Source organism: Pantherophis guttatus, chromosome 3 (genome assembly GCF_059756535.1).
Source record: "Pantherophis guttatus breed Tessera chromosome 3, ASM5975653v1, whole genome shotgun sequence".
Lineage (NCBI taxonomy): Eukaryota > Metazoa > Chordata > Lepidosauria > Squamata > Colubridae > Pantherophis > Pantherophis guttatus.
Genome location: NC_142065.1, coordinates 54,753,352 through 54,763,177, shown reverse-complemented (window position 1 = coordinate 54,763,177; position 9,826 = coordinate 54,753,352). Strand labels below are relative to the sequence as shown.

General features: G+C 37.0%; 1 long non-coding RNA gene across 2 annotated transcripts; it reads left to right on the top strand.

Annotated features, from left to right (window-relative positions):
• Positions 1-223: 223 nt before the first annotated feature.
• Positions 224-8,958, top strand: LOC117664062 (uncharacterized). 2 transcript variants are annotated; one of them, XR_004590908.3, is made up of 4 exons: positions 285-450; positions 1,650-1,796; positions 3,551-3,703; positions 8,684-8,958. It is a non-coding gene; the product is annotated as an uncharacterized LOC117664062 (long non-coding RNA). The 2 variants fall into 2 exon arrangements; XR_015733069.1 differs by lacking the exon at positions 1,650-1,796 and having other exon boundaries at positions 224-450.
• Positions 8,959-9,826: the final 868 nt, after the last annotated feature.

Here is a 9,826-nt window from a genome sequence, read left to right as displayed (position 1 = left end):
CACCATGTTCTTCATGGAGATCATGAGTATCCTAAATTTAATGGAACTCGTATCTCCTAGATAAGTCTACGAATGAGGTTGGTTTTGTTAAGACAACCCATATGACATTATTTCAGATGATTATGTTTCCACAGGGCCATCTTTCTACCTGTGCAGCCACTTTCTGACACAAAGTTCTGTTGCCCTGGAGCTGGGTCTCCATGGTTACGTTTGCTTTTCAGACACTCAATGGAAAATTCTGGTGTGGAGAGACTCATGCTGAAATACTGATTCCATCTAAGTGTCTGCAACACAGAGTGAATTTTAATGCTATTTTACTTGCCTATTGGCTAAAAATATACGTCAGTTCTCTTACTAAACTTTAATAAGGATCTTAAAATAATTCCTCTTGTCACATTTCGATGAATTGACTACAATTAAGCCCAACTGAGTATTTTAAGAAATATCCAGGTGAAACAATCATTCATCCGATTAGTAACGTGCAATGATTCCTAAAGACATGGGGGTGGGGGTGGGGAGAGAGAGAACCAGAAACAGGAAGCGCTTTGTAGTAATTCAGAAAGAGAGAAAATTAGTGAGTCACAGCACAATAATATTGCAATACATAGAAACAACTGGGGTCTACCAACAAATAATGATCACAAGTTGTGGTTCTGGCTGCCAGCCTGGACCGGTTTCAAAAAAGGAATTGGACTAATTTGTGGAAGTCATGGGGATCAATAGCTATTAGCCTTGATTGCTCTGGGATTGCTCTGTAAGGCCGTCTCCTGAGAGACTAGTTGTGCTTCCTTGTGCAGTTGGTTGCTCACTGTAGGAACAGATTGGTGGACTAGATGGGACAGAGATCTGGTCCAGAAGGGCATCGCTTATGTTTTTAACAAATCAGAAAATGCTTTTATTCACCCTATATTCTGCTCCACTTTAATCTATCCTCGTTAACCTAGGTTTCATTCCCATCCACCATCCCATTACTGTATTCTGTGGCCATTCAGTATTTTCACTTTTCCTTGGAACCAGGGGGGGGGGGCAGGGGGGAGGAGAGGAGGTATAAAAAAGATTTTGTGCTTCTTTGAACTCTGAGGTTCCCTCCAGTATGCTGATGCCTCTTACTTGCAAAAATTGTCTTATTTTAGTTGCATAAAGTATCAGCAAACATACTCAAACTTTGGAAATCGAAGGAATTAATCTGGGAGGGAGGGGGAGAGAGGGGGGAGGAAGGGAGAGGGGGGAGGGAAGGAGAGAGAGAGAGAGAGAGAGAGAGAGGGAGAGAGAGAGAGAGATGAAAGTTGGGAATTATTTCCAAACATTTCTGTAGGTACCTTATTTTTTTCCCCAAGCTCATTTGTTTTCTTAACTTGTAGAACAAAAGTGTTAATGGCATAACTGACAACTGAACAAAATAAGTTTATGTGTTGTTTATCTTGTTTTATTTCTATGACTTTCATTGTCATAACAGATTCTATTGGAAGCAATGTGGCTTAGGCCCAGCTAACTGTAACTGGAGGGCAGCCAATCATCATTTTGACCAATCTCACATAGTTGTGTGTAGCAATCATTCCAATTATTAGCTGGTTTCTATCTTCGCGTGGTTTCCATCTGGTTTCCATCTTCATGTGTCAAAGTTCTGGTTTCTACCTTCATGTACCCAGGAGCACACAGACGATGTAGAAAATGATATATGGATATCTTAAAGAAGGTGTAAGCAGTGATTGTTGGAAAAGTAAGGCGGTTAAACCTGATGGCTTGCAGAGATTTATCTGATTTTACATTCATAATATTACATTTCTATTGAGCAGGTATAAATTCAAATGTTCATCATGACTTTTTCAAAAATAATTATTAGAATTTTTGGTTGGGAGTTGGGAGATATGGTAGGCTGATACTTTCCAAAGGAATAGAAAGACATCACAGCTGAGAACAGTAGCTGGAAGGAGGATTCTGGCAGCAATAATCTCTCTGGATCAAAGAGAGATCATGAGATAATCCATATGCACTCTGGATATCAACTTCCCTGAAAATTCCCTGAATATTTTTGTAGTTGAGTCGAGAATTGAGTTGCAGGGAGGCCAGGATTCCATCTACACGCACAACTGTGGCAAACCCCTCATGGACATTAAGTTCTGCCTTCCTCATTTCTTAATCACTTTAGAAAGTTATTTGTTTGTTTGTTTGTTTGTTTAATTTATTTATTTCTATACCTCTCATCTCCCCTACAAGGTGACTCTTGTAGAAACAAGTGAAAAATGGGCAAAAGATTAAAATAAACCAACATTATATCATTAAAAACTGCAAAAACTAATTGATCTATAAACATAGAAATGTTTCTTCTGTGACAAAGATAAGATTTCTTGTGTGCTGAATCAAACCTTCTTTTGGAATTATAAAAAAAAGAGAGACTTTAAGGATTGAAAGATCTAAGAATTTTCAGCAAAAAGCTTAACAAAGAGAAGATTTAAGAAAGCTTTAAAGAAGATAAAGGGTCAGTCCAGGTGAAAAACATGGTGTGCGTTGAGGCTTCATTAGACTGAAACTCTTAAAGCCACAGAAGATTAAAAAAGAAGGAGGCTTGCTTTTTCCTTTTGCTTGTTTGAGATACGTTCACTTTTGGATTACAATATACAATGGCATCTCTGAGAAAAATAGCAAGAGAAGGTAGAATAGGGTCGTTTAGAGCAATTGGCAGAAAAAGTTACATTAGTTTTGCTTCAGAAATTATTTGAACAAATGGGAAATAAATGGGAGGCTTTAGAAAAAGAATGGATGAAAGCTTTATATAGTCGAGAGAAGAGATGAAAGAAGATATTTAAAAGATGGAATGTTCTATAAAGCAAGTATCAGCAGTAAAAGAAATGATGAAGTGGAAACTTTATACAGTAACTTACGGATGGAGAAATGGAAACAGAATTAGATAATCTGGTTTTATTGAAAGTGAAAAAGAAAGAATTTTATTTGAAATGCTGAGATGTTTCAGAGGTTTTAAATGAAGATATTAGAGAACAGTTTATTAAAATATTGGGCAATTTTCTGGATTGGGAAAAAGGAGATATGGAGATTTTAAAAAGTCTATACATAAAGTCTATAGAATAAATCCTAGATTTGCCAGAAAAAGAAATGTCCCAAGGGATAATTTAGTTAATTTGGTTAGAAAGAAGAAAAGGTATCAGGTCCTGCAGCAGCATTTTAATCTTCTTTTTGTGCCATATCCATCATCGGACATTGGCGATCATGTTGGCGATCCTATTTTTATCAACAGCCGCATGAAAAAGTGTTGTTGAATTTTGTCCAAACCAGTCCCTTAGATCTTGAAGCCATGATGTGCTTCTTCTGCCTGAACCTCATTTGCCTTGAATAGCATTTTAATAAAATATTGAAAATGGATAATACAGATGAAATTATTTTGAAAGAGATTCCTATTATAATTCTATGTAAGAAAGAAGAATATTTTTCTAGGCTGATAAATAAAAATAAATAAAAATTGCATTTTGATTTGAAATGGGAATTGGTAGATGTGTTTTTGTTTTGTTTTTTGTTTCATTTTTGCACGACATAGATTCAGACTGAATTCTGTTCAGAAGGTGAGGGAATTTCTAAGAAAGATTTAAAGGAAAATTGGAGGAGATACAAATGGAACTCTCAGAGGATACTACAGAAACATCACAACAGATGCAACAGGAAAAAGCTGATCCTGAATTAACTGCTACAGGTATTGACTTATCTAAATTTTTGGCCTTAATATGAATTACAAATGTTTAACATGGAATATAAATGGAGCAAATGTTCCTCAAAGGAGAAAATAAATGTCTTTATTTGAAAAAATTAGAACAAGATATTATTTGCCTACAAGAAACGCATATCAGAAGAAAAAGATACAAAATATTTGACTTACAAAGCTTTAGGTGAAGAATTTATTTCGATAGGTACAAAAAAGAGAAAATGGAGTTGTTTTGTATATTAATCCTCAACTTTGACTGATGAACATCTACACCTACATTTGTTGGGATAGAAATTAATCTTCATGGAATTAGCACTATGGTGTTGGGAATCTAGCTCCCAAATGAGGATAAAGTGATGTTTTACAAAGAACTAATGGAGAGATCAAAAGACTCTTCTTATGAAAGTTGGATATATTTAAATTTATATGGCAGAGGGGGGAAAAAAACCACAAGTTAAATATAAAGTAGTACAAGAAGTAAAGGAAAGAGGAGTATTGGGTCTATCTGATTCAAAACAATGCTCTGCTCTCTGTTGCTTAGCTTGGATGAAAGAGTGGATGTTGCTGAGAAACAGAAGGCTGAACAGAATCAGAGGGACAAGATTTCAGATTTGAGTGGCAGGGATATTTATAGAACCATGAAGCTGAGGTTAAACTTTAAAAATCATTATGTGATGTGCTATTTTGAGAATATGGAATAAATACAAATCTAGGTTGTGTCCATAAACCTTTGTGGCTCTGGTTCTATATATTCTAGTCTTAAGGAATTATTTTTAATAAAATGATGTCCTGTTGGTACATGACAGCTGATAAACTATATAGAATGTATAAAAGTAATTTGAATTTATTCTGGAAGGATGCCATTCAATGAAATCCTTCAATTCCCCACCATCCTGTCAGAGCTGGAAGAAGCTTCTTGGATGAGAAGAAAAACAAGAAACTCCAGTTGCCTCTTGAAAAAGCACCTTTGGGAGAAAAAAGACACGTAGAGTCAGAGATAATTATGTAATTATACTTGCATTTCCTGCAAAAGAAATTTAAATTTTTATTTTTGCACCTTTGTCAATTCATTTCTTTCTCTTTTTTCCTTTCCTTTATTTTATTCTGTATTAGTTTTTGTTAGTTTTTAATTTTCTTTTGAAAACTTTTAATAACATTTATACAAAAAAGTTTTTTGTAGACTCTCTGGAAATTTGTTAACAGAAAAATAGCTTTTCATGTGATCTAGGAAATAAGGCAAATAGCTGGAGCAAATTGCCGATTTGGAATACATTCACTTAGAACTTCTGCAGAATACTTTCTGTTAGAAATAACTTTGGGAGAAAGGATAAGAAGTTGTAAAGTGTGTAACTGTAAGAGATTATTAGTAAGTGTAAAATATTATTAACAAGCAGGTATTATTTTCTTTCCCCCCTGTATTAATGGTGAGAGTTTATCTCCATTTGCAACTCATATAAATTCCCTCCTGGGTTCAGCTTATGCCTTCCATTTGCTTTCTTTCCAGGTATTGTTGAAATTATGGATTTTGACATTTCCAATTTCTCATAAGCAGCATTAGGCTGCCCATGTCAGAACACCTGTATTTTTCATAATTCTCCTAGGTCTTTATGCTATGCTTATTTATTTGTTTGTTTATATCCACCATTTTACCCAATGTGGATAATCCATATTGGATAATACGACATCAATACTGGAAAAATATAATGGAATTATTTTTTTTTTGTACTTGATAACTAGCAAGAATATTGTATGCCCAAGGATGGAAATATGTGGCACTATCTGCAATGGAGGAGTGGTTGGTAAAAATAATAGAACTTGCAGATATGGCTACATTGGCTTTTTAATAAGAAAAATATACAATATCTATGTTTATTGCTAACTAGAAACTCTTATGGACTTCTTGTACAAAACAAAACAAAATAAACTTATGATTTATGCAGTGGTGGGATTCAAATAATTTAACAACCAGTTCTCTGCCCTAATGATTTCTTCCAACAACCAGTTCACCAAACTGCCAGAAAGTTAACAACTGGTTCTCCCGAAGTGGTGCGAAGTGGCTGAATCCCACCACTGGATTTATGGTTTTGACGGTTAGGCAGGATAGACAATAGAAAGAAGAGAATTATGTTGTAACCATAGAGTAATTCAACTTGATAGTTGAATTTACAAACTGCTGTAAAGAAGATTGGAGCTACTGATTTGTATTTTTGTCTTTTTTTTCCTATTTTTTCGTTACTTTACTTTACTTTACTTTACTTTACTTTACTTTACTTTACTTTACTTTACTTTACTTTACTTTACTTTTATTTGATTTGTATACCGCCCTACTCCCGAAGGACTCAGGGCGGTGAACAGCCAACAATAAAATACATACATACAAAATTTAAAAAACAGAAATAAAATTGAATTAAATAGTTTGGCTCAGACAGATTAAAACCCCAATCAATTTAAAACAGATTTAAACTTTGAAAATTTTAAAATATTAAAAATATTAAAATTGTTTAAAAAGAGGGAGAAAGTTAGGCCAGGCCCGCCTGGTGAAATAAAAAGGTCTTTAGAGCGCGGCGGAAGGTGCGCAGATCCAGGATCCTCCGTATCTCCAGGGGGAGCTTGTTCCAGACAGCTCTTTCTTGCACTTTTACCTTTCTCCGTGTTTTCTTGCTTTTTCTTTCCTTTTTCCCACTTTACATTAATTTGTATTGATTTTTATCCCTTTTTTAAAAAAAAAACTTCAATAAAATTATATTTAAAAAAGACACAATAGAAAGAGCAAAATCATAGCAACTCAGTCAAACCATAACTAATGTACATGCATAAACACTGAGATGTCTTTAAAGCCATTCAAAAGGCCCGGCTGAAGAAGTTCTGTATGCATGTTTTGAACTAATTTGACCATGAAAAACCTTGACTCTGAAACCTTCAGGTTTTATCCCTTTTGCTTGTGGGGATGATGGGGCGAGAGAATAGAATTCAGAGTCCGTTGCATGAACTCCCCTTAGAAAAATCCTTCACTTGCCAGAGGCTGTCTTTTGCTTTCACGCTTATAATGCACTTAAAGTGTAAAGTTCTTAGTTTTCTGTCCAAATGCACAACGAAGGAAGTCTTTCTGTTTTGCTCTTTTTTCCCCCTTATTCTTTTGCACTTGAAAGACACTTGCACGCTCAAGAACATCCTTCTTCGTGCTGGCAGAAACACATGCTTTTCCTTTGCAGAGGCTTTATGCCTTAACAGATGCCTGGCATATAAATGTTCAACAAATATGTTTTTCTCATTCCCTCATCTCCATGTTAGGGAAAGCTCACTGAGTTTTTGTCAGGGAAACGTTGACTGTACATAATGGTTGGCATTTTTATTTCTGTTCCTCATTACCGATTTGTTTCCACTCAGTTGTGCTCTTGTGTATTCACTGTTCTGTTTTGGAAGTGTATGCCTGAGCAACTGGGAACGTGTTTTGGGACTATATAGTCTCTCCCCTTGCATTCTTCCATCTTCAACAAATGAATCATATTAACTACCATACCTCTTTCCATTCAGAATTACAAAACTAAAGTGGCTATTATAATTAGGATTAAAAATCGTAAATCAGAGAAACCCGATGGCATAGTTAAACCCAATATTCTGGTGATATAACAGCCACATAATTATTTTGGATTCTTGTAGCAGCAGGGGAGGCTGTGTCCACAGATCTCTGGGTCTACATATTCTACCTCTGCCTTCCTGTAGTGATTTAGAAGTTCTTATCACCACTACCTTATTTGGCATCTTCCCTCTCCCTACCCTGGCATGTAAGAGAGAAGACTCCCAGAGCCTATGGATTTTACTAGCAAATAAACAGAAGAAAATGATTACATCTGAGATGATGTAATCATCTCAGATGGCCAAATCTATTTAATTATTTTAAATCTATTTTTAACTGTAACTTTATGTATAAATGTTTTTATTTTGGCTGTTCACCGCCCTGAGTCCGAAAGGAGGAGGGCGGTATAGAAGTTTGAATAATAAATAAATAATAAATAAATAAATGAATGAATGCTGATTGAACTCAGATGTATCTGGCTTTCACTGCATGGGGGAGGGAGGAATGTGTGTGAGGACGGGCAAGTAACTTGCTTGCTCATTGCTGTAGTTCTCTTTCAAAGTTCTGGGTGGTTTAAGGAACTGTGAACTAGGAGTCATTTTAAGAATCAACCTTGTAATTTAGAGCAACCAGTTCTTGGTTGCATAATGTTTCCTGCTGGTCAAATCTTGTAGTCTTCCATAATCAGAGTTCCCAATGTAATGTTCTTTCAGGGTTAGGTAGGATCATGATCATTATTAGCTAGCATGGCACTTGTCTAAAATCTAGGATACATTTGTTGGACAATAGCCAAGTTTGGGGAAGATTATACATGGGTTCATGAAGCAATATCGTTCTTTGCAGGGGTTGTTCAACAAATGATAATTAATGAAGTTGTGACTTAAAATAATGTATGAACTTGGCCATTGTATATAAAATGCCATCCAAGAATAAAGATGTGAGCAATAGACAGCAGGACCCTGGAAACTCCATTTGGTTAACCAGCTGTACTAGAATTCCTGTGAGCTGCATTCAGTGCTGAAGAGCTATTTAGACCTACCTGCAATTATATCTTTGTCTCAGCCATCAAGGAGTCTGGTCCCAGATGCAGAATGATTCTAATCTCTTCAAAACACAGACAGCTTGAGCTGTTCTTATTGATCAGTAGCAAACTTAGAAAGAGGCCCTGCAATATAATATGATTAGTGTCCAAGCAAAGCAGTCAAAGCCATTACAAATTCAGCAGTGACACCATTTTCAGGACATCCTGACTTACAAATGGCTGTTCCTCATCTCAGTGGAACTAGATAGTTTCTCTTTGTACTTCCCAGAGAAGTTTTATCTGTAATTGATTCTTGGCCAGATTCCATAGTGCAATTGTTTAGGATTTGATGCTGTCGTTTTTTTCCCCCCAGATTGACGGCTGGAGTTTCAAATGAGCAGACTTGGTGCCAGCAGCCAAATTGTGTAGTGTTTCCAAGTGTTGGGTTTTTAAAACAATGGGATACAGAAAGAATTCATTTCAGCCTACTCGCTGCTGCTAAAATATGAAGCTTAAATCAGAACTGAGAGACAATTCAATTCTGCCAGTCTTAACTTCTCCACTGAGAACAGATTAGAAGAATATTACAGCAGGAGAATTGGAAAAGAACAGGGGTATCAAACTCAATTTCAGTGGTGGCCACATCAGGTTTGTGTTTGATCTCAGGGGGCCGGGGTGGGTGTGGCCAGCTTGATGTTACTTGTGTCGGGGATGCCTGTGGTGGCCCAGGTGCTCTGCCAGCGAAAATGGGCTCCTGATGTCCATTTTCAGCTGCAACTGCCTCCTACAACCCTCTGCAGTGAAAATGGAGCTAGGGAGGGCCGCATGTGGCCTTCCAGAGCTCTGTTTTTGCTGCCAGAGGCACTGCGGGCCAGTCCTTTGCTGTTTCCAGGGCGGCCGCATGGGCCAGATCTAAGTACCCCATGGGCCAGATCCTGCCCACAGGCCTTGAGTTTGACACACCTGGAATAGAAGGTTTATATTGCTCTCTTAGCCAAGAATTGGTGCTCTAGTAGGATGCACCATCTCACATTGGACCCTTGTGAAGCTAACAATTCTCCTGTATCCCACCTGTAGCTCAATTATCCTCCTCCTGACCTTTTCCGTAGAGTTCTCTTCAGCCAGGCTACCAAGCATAACTGAAGCAGACTGAGGAACAGCAGTGTCCCTCAAAACATTTTCAATGGTAGCAGCCCAGACAGGAGGAGGCTATAGGGAAAATAATGCCTGCCACGGAATGTACATCTCTCAAGTCATAATATAAAAAGCAGTTGAGTGGGGAGTTGAAAAGGCAATGCTCCCCAGTGGCTCAATCCCATTTGCCTGGATGACTCTGCATTTAACACACATGCAAACAAGCAATCATCTTACTTAGCAATTTGGGTTCATGTTATTATGTAAAAGGACCTCCTGCTTGGCAAACAGTACGATATAGTAGCTTTGGAAGGTATATAAACTGTTCTAATAATAATGTACTGATGCTGCAACATGCAGCTGGTGGTGCAGCTTGGTTTTG